The sequence below is a fragment of the Hippopotamus amphibius genome, chromosome 2 (assembly GCF_030028045.1).
Source record: "Hippopotamus amphibius kiboko isolate mHipAmp2 chromosome 2, mHipAmp2.hap2, whole genome shotgun sequence".
Classification (NCBI taxonomy): Eukaryota; Metazoa; Chordata; class Mammalia; order Artiodactyla; family Hippopotamidae; genus Hippopotamus; species Hippopotamus amphibius.
In genome coordinates, this window is record NC_080187.1 from 142338004 (window position 1) to 142355346 (window position 17343).

Below are 17343 nucleotides of genomic sequence, written 5' to 3' on the forward strand. Positions count from 1 at the left end.
TAAGTCATCATGTTTCATGTACAGCACAACATCAGGTAAGAGTGAATAGAAAGGAAAACCAAATGTTGCCAAATATAAAAGTTGATGGAGAGTGATGGTGGGCTACGTAATATGGACCAACCATCCCACTGATAACAAGAAGAAAAGCAAAAATAGCCTCCATAAATGAAATAATTTTCAGACAAACAAAAATAGAAAGAATTCACCATTGGTAGACCAGTCCTAAAGGAAATATTAAAAGGTGTTTTTCAGGTTACACGAAGCTTGGGGATACAGAAAGAAATGAAGAGTGAAAATTAAAATGGTCCCAGGGAAAACCATAATTCAAAAAGACACATGCACCCCACTGATCACTGCAACACTATTTACAATAGCCAGGCCATGGAAGCAACTTAAATGTCCATCAACAGGTGAATGGATAAAGAAGATGTGGTGTGTATACACACACACACACACACACACACATAATGGAATATTAGCCGTAAAAAGGAATCAAATTTGGACATTTGTAGAGACATGGATAGACCTAGAGACTGTCATACAGAGTGAAGTGAGTCAGAAAGAGAAAAATGAATATCGTATATTAACACATATGCAGAATATAGAAAAATGGTACAGATCAACCAGTTTGCAAGGCAGAAATAGAGACACAGATGTAGAGAACAAACATATGGATACCAACTGGGGAAAGCAGGGGGGGTGGCGGTGAGAAAAATTGGGAGATTGGAATTGCCATATATACATTACTAATAAGAAAAAAGATATCAAATTGTACACTTTAAATATATGCAGTTTACTGCATGTCAATTATATCTCAATAAAAGTTCTAAAAAAATTAAATTGTTAAAGAAGAAAGTGTGTAATTCTAAATAAAGAGCAACTACATAAAACAGCAAGTATTGAGGCTTATGGCATTGAAAATATATGGCATTAATATAAATGGCATATGAATCAGAAGAGTGATAAATGACATTAAAGTACCCTAAGATCCTTCCTTGCATCACCTAGGAAGAGGATAAAATGACCAATTAATATTTGACTTTGATAAGTCAAGAATATATGTTTTGCCAAAAATACAATTACCATATGATCCAGCAATTCCACTTCTGGGCATATATCTGGACAAAACGATAATCAAAAAATATACATGCACCCCTATGTTCATGGCAGCACTCTTCACAATAGCCAAAACATGAAAACAACCTAAACGTCCATCAACAGAAGAATGGATAAAGAAGATGTGGTACATATATACACAATGGAATACTACTCAGCCATAAAAAAGAACAAAATAATGCCATTTACAGCAACATGGATGGACCTAGAGATTATCACACTAAGTGAAGTAAGTCAGAAAGAGAAAGACAAATACCATATTGTATCACTTAAATGTGGAATCTAAAACAGGGCACAAATGAACCTATCTACAAAACAGAAACAGACTCGCAGACATAGAGAACAGACTTATGGTTGCCAAGGGGGGAGGAGAGGAGGGGAGGGAAGGACTGGGAGTTTGGGATTAGCAGATGTAAACTATTACATACAGGATGGATAAACAACGAGGTCCTACTGTATAGCACAGGGAACTATATTCAATATTCTCTGATAAAACACAGTGGAAAAGAATATTAAAAAAATAATGTGTGTGTATAACTGAATCACTGTGCTGTGCAGCCAGAGATTGGCACACTATAACAAGTAAACTATACTTCAATAAAAAAAATTTTTTTAAAGCATACATGTTTTGATGTCTAGTACTACCATTAAAAGAACAGAAAAGAGTGTATACTTCCAAATGAATAGGTGGAAAAAGATACAATAAGGGCACATATGCAGTCAATCCAACAGAAAGCAAAAATGAAGAGGAAAAAAAGAACATATAAAAGATGGAGACATTTCACTTTACATAATGAAATGAAAGATTTAAATGCAAATATATTAATAATTGCATTAAACCCAAATACAGTAAATGCACCTATTAAAAGACAAAGATTATCAGGATGAAAATTCAATTATATTCTGTTTAAAAGAGACGTTTCTTAAATATAAAGACCACAAAGTTTGAAAATGAAAAATTGAGAAGAGACACCATAAAACCACTAACCAAAATAAATTTAGTTTAGTTACACTAAAGTAGACTTCAAGATGAAGAGAAAAATAGAGATGCTTTATGATGTTGGAAATTTGAATTCACCAGGATGGAACAAAAAATCTAGAAGTGGATGTACCTTACAACATCACCTCAAAATATATAAAGCAAAAATTGACAGAACTATAAGAAGGAATATAAAATTTCATAATCATGGTGGGAGGTTTTAACACAACTCTCACATTAACTTAGCAAAGAGATGAAAAATCAGTAAGCGTATAGGGTACTGAAACAATTCAATTACAAACAGAATGAACATGCATGTATAGAAAGCTATAACCAACCACTACAGAATATACATTCTTTGTATTTACAAAATATATATAAAAACCTATCATAAACTGAGTTATACAGTGAATCTTAAGAGTTCAAAGGATTAAACTCATACAAGTATTTTCTTTGCCCACAAATCAAATAAGCTAAACATCAATAAAAAATAAATTTCCAAATAATCAGAAACTAGGAGATACTCTTTTTTATTATTTTTAAAGAGCTTTATTGACACATAACTATATATCATAAAGTTCACCTAAAGTGCACAGTTCAGTGGTTTTTGGTATACAGTCATGCAGCCAAACCATTCGCTGAAAAGACCATCCTTTCTGATGTAATTGTTTTGATACCCTTATCAAAAATCAACCGACCATAACATGAGGGCTTATTTCTGAGCTCTCAATCCTATTTCATTGATCTATATGTTCATCCTCATGCCACTGTTTTCAATACTATAGCTTTGCAGTAAGTTTTTTTTTTCTTTTTGATTTTTTAAAAAAGATTTTATTGGAGTACAGTTGCTTTACAATGTTGTGTTAGTTTCTGCTGTACAGCAAAGTAAATCAGTTATATATATATATACATATATCCACTCTTTCAGATTCTTTTCCCATATAGGTCATTGGACAGTATTGCGAAGAACACCCTGTGCTATACAGTAGTTACTTATTAGTTATCTATTTTACTTTCTGATTCTATTTTTTAATTTCATATTTTAAGCTCTTTATTGGAGTATAATTGCCTTACACTGTTGTGCCAGTTTCTGCCGCACAACACAGTGAATCAGCTGTATTCACACACATATACCCATATGCCCTCCTCCCTCCTGGAACTCCCTCCCATTCTCCTATCCCAGCCCTCTAAGTCATCACCCATCATCAAGCTGATCTCCCTGTGTTATGCAGCAGCTTCCCACCAGCTATCCATTTTACACTTGGTAGTGTATACATGTCAATGCTACTCTCTCACCTCGGCCCAGCTTCCCCCTTGCAGTAAGTTTTGAAATCTGGAAATGAGTCCTTCAACTTTGTTCTGCCTTTTCAAGAATGTTTTGGCTATTCTAGGTCCCTTGTATTTCCAGATGAATGTTAGGATCAGCTTGTCAATTTCTGCAAAAAACCCAGCTGGGTTTTTTTTTGAGTTGTAATTAACATACAACATTAATGTAGTTTCAGGTATACAACACAGCAATTCAATATTTTCATACATTATGAAATGACCACTGCAACAAGACCAGGTACCATCCATCATGGTACAAAGTTGTTCACACTATTATTGATTTTATTCCCTGTGCATACATTACATCCCCATAACTTATTTATCTTATAGCTGGAAGCTTGTACCTCTTAATCCCCTTCACCTATTTCATCAGTCCCTTCCCCTCTCCCCTCTGGTAACAACCAGTTTGTTCTCTGTGTCTATGACTCTGTTTCTGTTTTGTTTTGTTTGTTCGTTTGTTTTGTTTTTTAGTGTCCACATATAAGTGAAATAAATCATACAGTATTTATCTTTCTCCATCTGATTTATTTCACTTAGCATAATACCCTCCGGGCCCACCCATGTTTTTGCAATGGTAAGATTTCATTCTTTTTATGGCTGAATAATAATCCATTGCCTATATATACCACATCTTCTTTTTCTAGTCATCTACTGATACACACTTAAGTTGCTTCCAGATCTTAGCTATTGCAGATTGCACCGCAATGAACAAAGGAGTACTTATAACTTTTCAAAGTAGTGTTTTCATTTTCTTCGAAAAAAATATTTAGAAGCAGAATTGCTGGATCGTATGGTAGTTATATTAAGTTTTTTGAGGAATCTCCATGCTGTTTTTTCATAATTTGCTGCACCAACGTACATTTCCACCGACAATGCACAAAGGATCCCTTTTTCTCCACATCTTTGTCAATACTTGTTGTTTCTTGTCTTTTTTATAGCAGCCATCTGACAGGTGTGAGGTGATTATCTTATGGTGGTTTTCATGTTCATTTCCCAGATGATTACTGATGTTGAGCATCTTTTCATGTACCTGTTGACCATCTGTATGTCTTCTTTAGAAAAATGTCTATTCGAGTCCTCTGCCCATTTTTAATTGGGTTGTTTATTTTTTAATATCAAGTTGTGTGAGTTCTTTATATATTTTGGATATATTATCAGATGTATGATTTGCAAATATCTTCTCCCATTCGGGAGGTTGCCATTAAGACAGTTTCTTTTAAACAATCTATGAATCAAAAAAGTAATCATCATAAAGATTAGAAAATACTCAACAAAAGAACGTGAATATATTACATATCAAAGAGTAGAGAAAGCAGTTAAAGCAGTGCTTAAAAAAGAAAGTTCTAGTTTTAAATGTACACATATTTGAAAAGAAGAGATCTGAAAAAAAAATCAATGACCTCAGTTATTTCAAGACATTAGAAATATGGCAGCAGCTTTTCCAGCGCCATCTGCTCGCGCCGCCACCTCCTGCTCCTCCCGTGGCTGCCCTGAGTCACTGCCTGCACAGTGCCGGCCGCCTGGCTCCCTGTGCTAGCCACCAATATTTGGCGTTCAAACAACACGGCAGACACCGACAACAAAGAACAGTCTGAACTTGACCAAGATTTGGATGATGTTGAAGAAGTAGAAGAAGAAACTGGTGAAGAAACAAAAATCAAAGCATGTCAGCTGAGCGTTCAGATGATGCAAAATCCTCAGATTCTGGCAGCCCTTCAAGAAAGACTTGATGGTCTGGTAGAAACACCAACAGGATACACTGAAAGCTTGCCTAGAGTAGTTAAAAGACACGTGAATGCTCTCAAAAACCTTCAAGTTAAATGTGCACAGACAGAAGCCAGGTTCTATGAGGAAGTTCATGATCTTGAAAGAAAGTATGATGTTCTCTATCAGCCTCTATTTGATAAGCAATTTGAGATTATTAATACCATTTATGAATCTACAGAAGAAGAATGTGAATGGAAACCAGAGAAGGAAGATGCCTGTTGAATGCCCTCTGATTTTTGAAAAGATATTTGCCATGGAGGGTGAGCCACCTTAGTGGACCCACTTTGGGGTATCTGCCCTTGTTCCCCAGGGCAGGGCTCCTGGAACAGATGTATTTGTACTATGTGAGAAGGGCTCCTCATGCCCAAACTCTAGAAGAGGGCCCTAGCCTGAGCTAGTTCAATCACTGTCTCTCTCCCAGGAATCTGGAAGTTGCAGAAACAAGACATATAAACCTGAAGGCTGGAGTAGTGGCGGCCACACTCTGCCACATGGGCCAGACAAGTAGAAAAAATAACATTCAGGAAGAACCAAACAATGAAGCAGAAATGCACGGAGCTGCAGAGACTAGAGGAGAAATAACCCTAATGACTTCTCATTTCTTGGTTACTGTCCCTCCCGAGGTCTGATGGCATTATCCCTTTGGATTGAGACATTTTTGTGTTCCTATAAAAGGCTCTTTATCAGTGCACATAATCTATAAGGAGTATTGAAACACCACTGGAAATCTAATAAGATGGAGACAATTCTGATCCCCTGAACTTTTCTAAGAAGAGAGTATTACACATAGCTGGAAGCAGGACTTTGATTATCCAGTAGGGGGAAACTCTATCAAAGGGTTTACTTAAACAACACTGTCACATCCAGCTGTTGATAACATTTCTAAGAGGCTAAAGGATGAGGGTGTCCTGTTAACTGCAGGGGTTTTGTTTTCCCCAGGGGGTATGAATCTTAGGGGTCAAAAGATGGGTTGCTTTGGACAACAGGGCAGAGACTGAGTACTCTTCAGCCATCCCCTATGCAGAGATCAGCTTTCCTACTGAAAACAGTTGAACAAATACTCCAGGAATACTCAAAGAATACATTTTAAAAGATACCAAATTGTTGCATGTAAGAATGGTAGTCCTATCTTAATAAGAAATCTCCCACCCTCTTTGCACAAATCATTCCAAGTGGACTTTTCTTGTTTCCAGCCCAAAGGACCTTAACTAATACAGCCTCTTTTTCTGCTTCCATAGAAGACAGGGCCAGTGGGAAGTCAGAAGAACCTATTTAGCTTCCTAAATACAAAAGATGAGAGGGGCACAGGGAGCTGGAGACCCATGCCGATGCTAAAACCCAAGAGGTTGGTCATTGAGGACCCAGGAAAAGAATGCAAGATCAGTCCAGCAGACAGCCTCACTTCCTTCTGGCCAGGGATGGGATGGGGTATGGGGATGCCTGAGCTAGGGGGACACAGTCTGGGCACCAACGCTGTGCACACAATCGGAGCTCATGTGTTCTTTTGCGTAAACTATGAAAGTAGAAATGGCAGCAGAAATCATACAGTAAGCCTGTTTTTACTAGTCTTTCTCAATTTCTCATTCCTATTCAGTCCAGCTCTGCTCCTACCTCAAGTAACGCCTTTCATCACCAGCCAGGTGGAACGACTGATTCGGTAGGGCAGTAGTTTTCAAGTCTGGCTTATCATCAGAAGTCTGTGAGCAGCTTTAAAAAGATGTAGATTAAGAAAGAATTAAAAACAAAAGACACACAGACAAAGGGATATACATTGCCAGGTTCCACTCCCTCTCAAAGATTCTAATTCATAAGTCCCAGTGGAGGCCCAAGAATCTATATTTTGAAGAAACTTCCCAGGGAATTCTGACTCATGGCTGAGGTTAGGAATTACCCCTTTGGGGAATAAACTCTCTGGGTCCTCAAGCATTTCCTCAGATCCCCATGTTGTCTTCTTGCCATAATGTGGGCTAGTTGTACCCTGATAATTCTCACTCCCTTTATAACTCTTTTCAGTGGAAGCCACACCTCCCAAACCCTTCCCAGGGACGATAAAAGAGGCTACCGGACAGCCTGCTCCTCACTGATTCTCTACCCACGGCCCCTCATAAAGTTACTCCCTGTAAAACACCCTGTAATATTTACCGAGGCCAAACTATGGCAACTGGGGGTCTCTAGCCTGCCCACTTCATTGTACACTGAGATTTAATCCGTCACCTATATTCAGCAAGCCCATAGTAAGCATGACCGGTCAGCAGAAGAGGTCTCGGGGGTCGGGGGAGGGGGGCGGAAATGAGGCCAGAAAACTGCAAAAGAAACCCACAGAAGCTCTCTAAACTAACCTAGTCCTTCTTCCATAAACCACCAGATCTGGGGAAAACTGAGAGCATGAAAAAAAAGCACTAGGATAAAAGCCAAACAGCCAACCTTGGAGGAAGCAGAAATAATAGAGAAAAAGAAAGGCAACTTGAATCTTTTCCCCCCTCAGGTCTAAGAATTTTTCTTCTATTATTTCTTTTAAAAATGTCTGTCCTTCCAGTTCATTTCCATATCTCTTTCTCTAAAACTGCACTTAAGCAGATATCCTCCTGATAGACCCTTCCATGCCTTTTATCCTCTTCATTATATTTTTTGCTTCTAGTGAAAGAAGGACAGTGTGGCTAGAACACAAAGAGTGAGACAGAGTAAGGTCTTAGTTGAGGCTTTGCAGGGAGGTAGGACTTGACTGTGCAATATTTTAGAGGCCACATTGTGGATTTTGGTCAACCTTTTCCCTAAGAGCAAGTGAAGCCTCTAAAGTGATGTTAATCTAGCAGGGAGATGGGGCGTGGTGGTGTTATGATCAGATCTGTATTTTGGAAAAGATTACTCTGGCTGGGTTGGAAAGGAGCATGGATGGATGCAGGGGGACCAGTTGAATGGCTTGACCAAGGGTGATGGTGGTAAAGATGGGAAAAAGTGGATGGGTTGCAAAAAAAATTGCAAAGAGCCAAAAGACATATAGAAAGTAACCAGAAAGGTACAAATTACAGTATGATATAATTTTTCATCTGATTGACAAAAATTTTAAAACACTGAAAACCTATATAAAATTGATGAAAAGGGGGAACTCTCAAATACTCTTTGTATAGACGTTTTGATGGTAATTTAGTAGTATCCAAATGAGCATGTCTCTCAATTCAAGTCCATATCTAAAACGTATCCTATAAGAATATTACCCTTTGTGCATAAAGATATATGTTCCAGGATGTTTACCACACCATTTGTTTGGAATAGCAAAAGACTGGAAACAATCAAATGTCCATCAGCAACGGAGTGAGGTAATATTACATACAACAATTCAAAAGAATAAAGTGACTCTTACATACTCGGATGGGAAAAAAGTCTATAATGTATTGATGCATAGAAAAACAAGTGTCAGAAAAACATGTCCAGGATGTTATAAAGAAAGCTCAATCCACCTAAATGTGCTTGTAACGTAAATATATCTTTGAGCGTGCAAAATCAATCATCTGGGATGATATATATCAATCTGTGTGTGGTCTATCTTCTGAGCAAAACTGGAAACTAGGTTTTCGGTTGAGAATAAGGGCAGCTGTTCCAAATATTTTCCATCGGAGGAGAATGGTTCTGGCTGGAATTGTCGGGAATAGGAAATGCAGCTGACACTACACTGCCAAGCCTTACGGAAGGCTCAAAATGGAAACTGAGCCAATCGTCAAGGTCATCTCATTTTCTCCAGCAAGACTCACGATGCGGAAGAGGAAGGAAGAGCCACAGACTGAGCATCTGCTATGACCCAGGTTGCTTACGTGTTTCACTCTAAACCAATTAATCAAAACTTCCCAAACACAAGACAACCTAAAGAATGGGAGAAAATATCTGCAAGTGATGCAAAAAACCAAATGACTCTATCCAACAATTGGCAGAAGGCCTAAATAGACATTTGTTCAAAGAAGAATACATATAGCCAATAGGCACATGCAAAGATGCTCAACATCACTAATTATTAGAGAAAGGCAAATCCAAAGTCTAATGAGGCACCACCTCACACCCGTCAGAATGGCCATCATTAAAAAATCTACAAATAACAAATGCTGGAGAGGGTGTGGAGAAAAGGGAACCCTCTTATACTATTGGTGGGAATGTACGTTGGTGCAGCCATTGTAGAAAACAGTGTGGAGGTTCCTCAGAATACTAAAATTAGAATTACCATATGATCCAGCAATCCCACTCCTTGGCATATATGCGGACAAAACTATAATTCAAAAAGAAACATGCACCCCTATGTTCATAGAAGCAGTATTCACAACAGCCAAAACATGGAAACAACCTAAATGTCCATCGGCAGAGGGATGGATAAAGATGTTGTACATATATACAATGGAATATTACTCAGCCATAAAAAAGAACAAAATAACGCCATTTGCAGCAACATGGATGCAATTAGAGATTATCATACTCGGTGAAGTAAGTCAGAAAGAGAAACACAAATGTCATATGATACCACTGATGTGTGGAATCTAAAACATGACACAAATGAACCTATCTATGAAACAGAAACAGAATCATGGACTTAAGAGAACAGACTTGTGGTTGCCAAGGAGGGGGGAGGGGGTTGGGGAGGGAGGGAGTGAGAGGTTGGGGTTAGCAGATGTAAGCTTCTGTATATAGAATGGATAAACAACAAGGTCCTCCTGTATAGCACAGAGAACTATATTCAATATCCTATGAAAAACCATAGTGGAAAAGAATATTTAAAAATAAGAATGCATCGGACTTCCTAGGTGGCGCAGTGGTAAAGAATCTGCCTGCCAATGCAGGGGACATGGGTTCGAGCCCTGCCCTGGGAAGATTCCACATGCCATGGAGCAACTAAGCCCGTGCGCCTAAAAAAAAAAAAAAATAAGAATGCATATATATGTATATATATAACTGAATCACTTTGCTGTAGAGCAGAAATTAACACAACATTGTAAATTAACTATACTTCAGTAAAACAAAAAACTTCCCAGCCATAATTTCACACAGACAATAATACCCCACTGTGCAGATTAGGAGGTTAGGTAGTCCAAGGTTACACAAGAAGAGTATGGTAGAACTCCAAATTTCCCCATTAGTGTGCCCTCACGGCTCTCTCCTCACTTTCCCTGGCTGGAGCACGCTCCTCCCGGGTGGTAGAGTCGCCAGAAGGAAGGGGTCTGGGTGACCTTTGAGTGACCTCAGGGAACAAAGCTCTTCTACCCCTAAACCATCTACCAGCTCAGACTCTTATCAAAGAGAAAAGCATTTTTTTCCTGTTTAAGGCCCGAAACAAGAGAAAAGTTACTTTTATTCTCTGCTAACCCACTGTACCAACGTCCTCATTAAACAGTTTCTAAACAAAGGGATAGAGTAGTTCAGTGAAAACACTAGGTTACAGATTTAATGTGAAACGAAATATTCTTAGGCCTCATCAACTTTGTATATAGAGGGAAACTACCTGTCTATTCTCAACGCTACTTTTTTCTTTCTCTTTGGGGTGTCTCTATATGTTCGACATCCCAATGATTTGTAATTATAAAGAGTACATGTTAATTAGTATTTACATACTAATTGGTATAATACATACCATTGAGGATGGCACTATGAGAAACCATCATTTAGTAGGAACTCTCCATTATGAGAGGTGGTACACAGCAGAGATGACGCCATTTTCAGGCGGTCAAAGTCACTATCTGAGGTGGGAGAGGGTGTGTGCTGCCCTAGGGTGGGGCCGGTACCTCCTTCTGTCATCACAGCTAGACTCAGAACTGTTGGGGTGTTGACAAACGATATGCTGCTGCTGCATCCTCACAGCGTGACCCAGGCAATGACCAGGACACTGGAGCAAAAGCACAATGCAGTATAAACAACACCGTGAGCTCACACATGCTGGGGTTCCAAACCCATGTGCTGTGGCAGCTTTGCTGAACACTAGCTCCAGGGATCCGCTGTCCCCAAGGGGAGTTAGGGAGGATGGAAGCCCAGCTCTGAGGACCAGACAGCCCTCCTTCAGAGCCAGACAGATACCTGAGTTTCCCTTCCTCCTCTTTGCCCCTAGATACTTAGACCACCTCTGGGGAGAAGGGGAAAGGACAGGGCCAATCTGTAAGTGACCAGACTTGACTATGCTTAAATCCATAAGCTACAGCCAAGTTTGGGTTTTCCTGCTAGGGACAAAATAGGGGGCTGTGTGTTGAGGTGAGCTCAATGACAGAAAAAAAAATTTCACATGCAGTTCTTAAATTTTTCTGTACTCATAACACCTATTAATTTTTCCTTGTAATTTGTTTTATGCTTGAAAAGGTCTTTCCCATGCCAACAGTTCTATTCCAGTTTAATTACTTTTTCACTGAGCACTTTAATAGTCATAATTTATTTTGGTGTACGCTGTGAGTTTGGGCTCTGATTTTACTTATTTTTCTTACATTAGTTGAGCAATTTCCCTCATCAAACTTTTTTTGTGTGTTTTTTTTTTTTTTTTTGCTAACAACATTACTGAGATATAATTCACATAGCCTAAAAGTCACTGTTTAATGTATACAATTTACAGTAAGTCCCCAACATACAAACCTTCAAGTTGGGAACTTTCAAAGACATGAATGTGCCCCAGTATGCCAGCTGTTGTACTGTACTACTGTACTTATCAAGGTACTGTATTGTAGGGTTTAAAATATTTTCTTTGTTTTTAAGTTTGTTTTTTATGTATTTTTTGTGAGAAAAGTATTGTAAACCTATTACAGTACAGTACGATATAGCCAATTATGTTAATTGGGTACCTAGGCTAACGTTGTTCGACTTATGAGCAAATTGGACTGACGAACATGCTCTCAGAATGGACTTCGTTCATATGGAGGGGACTTACTGTTATGGCTTTTAGAGTTCTGCAACCATCACCACGATCAATTTTAAGACATTCTCACCGGGACTTCCCTGGTGGCTCAGTGGTTAAGAATCCACCTGCCACTGCAGGGGACATGGGTTCCAGCCCCGGTCCGGGAAGACCCCACATGCCTCGGAGCAACTAAGCCAGTGCGCCACAGCTACTGGACCCTGAATCACAACTACTGAAACCTGTGTGACGAGTAGCCCCTACTCACCACAACTAAAGAAAGCCCACGTGCAGCAACAAAACCCAACGCAGCCAAAAACAATAAGATTTTTTTTTAAAAAAGGCATTATCAACATCCCCCCAGAAAACCTTGTCCCCTTTAGCAGCTACTCCCAGTTCCTCCCACGGCCTCTCCCACAAGGCCTAGACAACTGTTAACCTACTTTTGTCTCTAGAGCCTTGCCTATTGTAGACACTTCATATAAGTGGAATCATACACTATGTGGCCTTTTGTGTCTGCCTTCCCTCACTGACCATAATGTCTGTAAGGTTCATCCACATTGTTATGCACAGTAGTCCTTTATTCCTTTTACTGGCCAGATAATATTCCATTGTACAAATATACCACCTTTATCTATCCATCAGTTATTGCCAATTTTTGGAATTTTATTATGGGTTTGATTTGAGTTGTTCCCACTTTTTGGTTGTTATGAATAATGCTGCTATGAACATTCACGTACAAGCTTTTGTGTGAACCTGTTTTCGTTTCTCTCCGGTACATACCTAGGAGTGGAATCACTGAGTCATATGGGAACCACACATCTACCCTTTTGAGGGACTGTCAGACTGCTTTCCAACATGGCTAGACCATTTTGCATTCCCGCTCACAATGTATTCAGTTCCAATTTCTGCACGTCCTCATCAACACTTGCTTACTATCTCTCTTTGTGATTAGCATGCCCCTAATGTCTAAAGATGCTGAGTACATTTTCCTGTTCTTATTGGCCACTTGTAAATCTTTATTGGAGAAATGTCTATTCAGATCCTTTGTCATTATTTTAATCAGGTTACTTGTGTTTTTATTATTGAGTTGTGTTCTTCACATACTTTAGAAACAAGTTCCCTTTCAGATATATATAGGTTTTTCAAATATTTTCTCCCATTTTGTGGGCTGTCCACTTTCTTGATCCTGTCCTTCTTAGCAAAAAAGCTTTTAAATTTGATGTAGTCCAACTTATCTATTGTTGTTGTTGTAGCTTCTGTTTTTGGTGTCATATCTAAGAAACTGTCTCCTATTCCAAAGCATGAAGATTTATGGCCACATTTTCTTCCAAGAGCTTTATCATCTCCACTCTTAAATTTAGGTCTCTGATAAATTTTGACTTAACTTTTCTGTGCATGTTATAAGCTAGGAGTCCAAGTTCATTATTTTGTATGTGGATGTTCAGTTGTCCTGCACCATTTGTTGAAAAGATGATTCTTTCCCCATTGAATGGTCTTGTCACCTGTGTAGAAACTCAATCAATGTAGATAACATGGATTTATCTCCAGACTTTCAATTCTATTTCATCAATCTATGTGTCTCTTCTATGCTAGTACCACAGTGTCCTGATTATTACAGTTTTGTAGTAAGTTTTGAAACTGAGAAATCTGAGCCCTCCAACTTTGTTCTGTTTCTGGATTGTTATGGCTATTCTGGGTCCTTTATATTTCCACATAACTTTTAGGATCAGCTTGTCAATTTCTGCAACGAAGCTGGGATTTTGTTAGGGATTGTGTTGAGTCTGTAGATTAATTTGGGCAGGTTGTCATCTGAATAATATTAAGTCTTTTGATCCATAAGTAGAGGATATCTTTTCATTTATTTAGATCTTCTTTAATGTCCTGGAAAAAATCTTTTTGTAGTTTTATAGTATTTGTTTTTTAAACTACTCTTCCCTCTATGATGACCTGCCTTTGAACTTTGAACTCATTTCTCATGGGTCTGTTTCTATACTCTAATTATAGTCCATGACTCATGTCTACTCCTGCACTAAACTGCACTCGTTTACTTACAACAGTTTTGCAGCACGCTTTGACATCAGATAAGGAACGTCTTTCTATACCTCGAATAATTTTTCTACAAATGTCGTCCTCACTCATTCTCCCACAAGAATGTCAAAATTATCTTAAGTTCCGAAAAAAGAATTCTACTGTCATCTGAATTGGAATTACATGTTTCAGTTCATTTAAGGGAATGGACATCTTTGTAGTAGTGTTCAACTTTTCTACTATGTGTTTCAACAATGTGTGATATTTTTCTTTATAGGTTCTGTGATGGTTAATTTTATGCGTCATTTTTCATCCATACCCGATCAGGTGAAATTTAATGAGACCTTGGGCTTGGAAGTGATGTTGGAATGGGTTAAGACTTCTAGGGATACTGAGATGGAGTGTATTTTGCATATGCAAAGGGCAGACTGCTATGGACCAATTCATATCCCCTCAAAATTTATATATTGAAAACCTGACCACCAATGTGACTATTTGGAGACAGGGTCTACAAGGAGGTTAGAGGTTAAATGAGGCCATAAAGGTGGGGCCTTAATCCGATAGGAATACTGTCTGTAGAAGAAGAGGAAGAAACACCAGGACTCTCTCTCTCTCCCTCTGTGCACAAAGAGGCCATGTGAGGACATAGTGAGAACATGGCTGTCTACAAGCCAGAAAGTGACGTCTAACCAAAACCAACCCTGACAACACCTTGATTTTGGACTTCTAGCCTCTAGAACTGTGAGAAAGTAAATTTCTACTGTTTAAGGCACCCAGCCTGTGGTTTTCTCTTATGGTGTCCTGCAGACTAATGCAAGGTGCTACACATTTCTCAAAAAATTTTTCCCAAATATTTTTTATTATAATAATATTCAAGGTGGTATTTGGAATAAGGGTTCTGAGACTTTTGTGCACATATTACTAGTGTTCCTCTGCTCCTGTTCTTGAAGCCTGCTCTTATTCCTATTGCCTCAAATCCATCTATCTTGTAGCTTCTGTTCTTGAGCTGCTGCATTCAAAGGGACCCGAACTTGGTTTACCTTTGTATTGGAAGACAGAGACGCTATGATTTCTAAATGCAATCCATGAGGTCAGACACATACGTTCATTTTAGAGAACAAGCAGATTTCTCCCCACCCCCAAATTAAAAAAAAAAGATTAGAAACAAGGTGATGATTTGTGTGTGTTCGTGTGTTTTTAATTCTATATTAGTCCCTTAAATCAAATAGAAACCAAAGGAACATTAGGACTAGCTTTTCTAATCACCCAGCTATCTGCTCTTACCAGAGATCTTTATTCTTCACAAGGCTTTGTATTACTGTCCAGGGTCCTTCACACCACCCTGAAGATCTCCCTGCTGCAGGCAGGTCTGGTGGTTAAGAACTCTCTCAACTCTTGATTAGCTGGCAATGTCTTAATTTCACCCTCGTGTTTGAAGGACAGTTTTGCTAGATATAGGATTCTTGGTCAACAGCCTCTTTCCTTCAACACTTGGAATACACCGACCCCTGCCATCTGGCCTCCCAGGCTCCTGAAGAGAAATCTGCTCACGACCCTCCTGGCAAATCTTCTTGCAGCTTCACAGACATGAATGATGTACCTTATCAGTGTCTTATGCACCAGAATGTTTTCCTATTATATCATGTAGTCAGTTAAGCTGTAACATTTATTTTGAGACCAGAGTTTCAGGAAAAGGAACTGAATACTTCAAGTGTAGATGTTATGAGGTCTTTAAAATTATTACTGATTTTCAAACTACAAAGGAAAAGGCCACTGAAGCACCCTACAGATTTTAGTTTCTATCAAAGCAAATACCAATCTCTATTAACGCATATAAAGAAAAATCTCTTTGGGATCCTTTTTCCTAAGTGCAAAGGGGACTTGAACTGAAAAAGTGAGAAAACCACTGTGGCTTATCCCCAGCCCTGACTGGTCCGTTTCTTGCCCTTGCTCACAGGGCACCACTGTGATGAAACTCACCCTATAAAATACCCCAGCTGGGCCCAGGTCCTTAGAGCCCAGGAAGCTGTTTTTGGTGACCTGAGAGCATCGATCCCCGGCTAGTGTGTTTTTTGCCTTGTTCTTGCCATTTTGTTGATTTTTTTCTCTACTCTTTTTTATTTTTCTCATTTTTCCTTTTTTTTTTTTGCCTTTTTCTCATTTTTATTTTTGTCTTTTTATCATTTTCTTTTTAGTTTTTTCTTCTCAATTTTTGCCACTTATTTCTTTTGTTTTTTTCTCATTTTATCTTAGTTTTGTTCTTTTTCTCATTTTGTTCTTTTTCTCATTTTACCTTAGCTGTTTTTTGTTATTTTTCTCATTTTATCTTAGTTTTTTTTAGTTAGTATTGCTAGTATTAGTACAGTTAGCATAGTTAGTATCGTTGGAATAGTTAGCGTAGTTGGTATAGTTAATACTTTATCAGCATAGTCAGTATAGTTATTAACACTTAGTGCAGTTAGTATAGTTAGTATCATTAGAATAGTCAGTGTAGTTGGTATAGTTAATAGTTTATTAGCATAGTTAGTATTAGTTAGCGCTGTTAGTACAGTTAGTATAGTTAGTATCATTGGAATAGTTAGCATAGTTGGTATAGTTAATAGTTTATTAGCATAGTTAGTATTAGTTAGCACTGTTAGTACAGTTAGCATAGTTAGTATCATTGGAATAGTTAGTGTAGTTGGTATAGTTAATAGTTTATTTGCATAGTTAGTATTAGTTAGCGCTGTTAGTACAGTTTGTATAGTTAGTATCACTGGAATAGTTAGCGTAGTTGGTATAGTTAATAGTTTATTTGCATAGTTAGTATTAGTTAGCACTGTTAGTACAGTTAGCATAGTTAGTATCATTGGAATAGTCAGTGTAGTTGGTATAGTTAATAGTTTATTTGCATAGTTAGTATTAGTTAGTGCTGTTAGTACAGTTTGTATAGTTAGTATCACTGGAATAGTTAGTGTAGTTGGTAAAGTTAATAGTTTATTAGCATAGTTAGTACAATTGGTATAGTTAGCATACTATGCATTTTTAGTATAGTTAGCATTGTTAGTTAGCATAGTTAGCATTGCTGGCTAGTGTAGTTTAGCAGTTCACCACCATGCAGGGCCTCACGGCCACCTCTACTGACAACGAGGCTCGTATTGAGAACTACGAGATCCTCCACACCATCGGCGAAGGTAGGTTCGCCAAGGTGAAGTTGGCCCGGCACATTCAGACCGGGACAGAGGTTGCCATCAAGGTCATTCAGAAACTGGATCTAAGCTCCTCTGGGTACTGG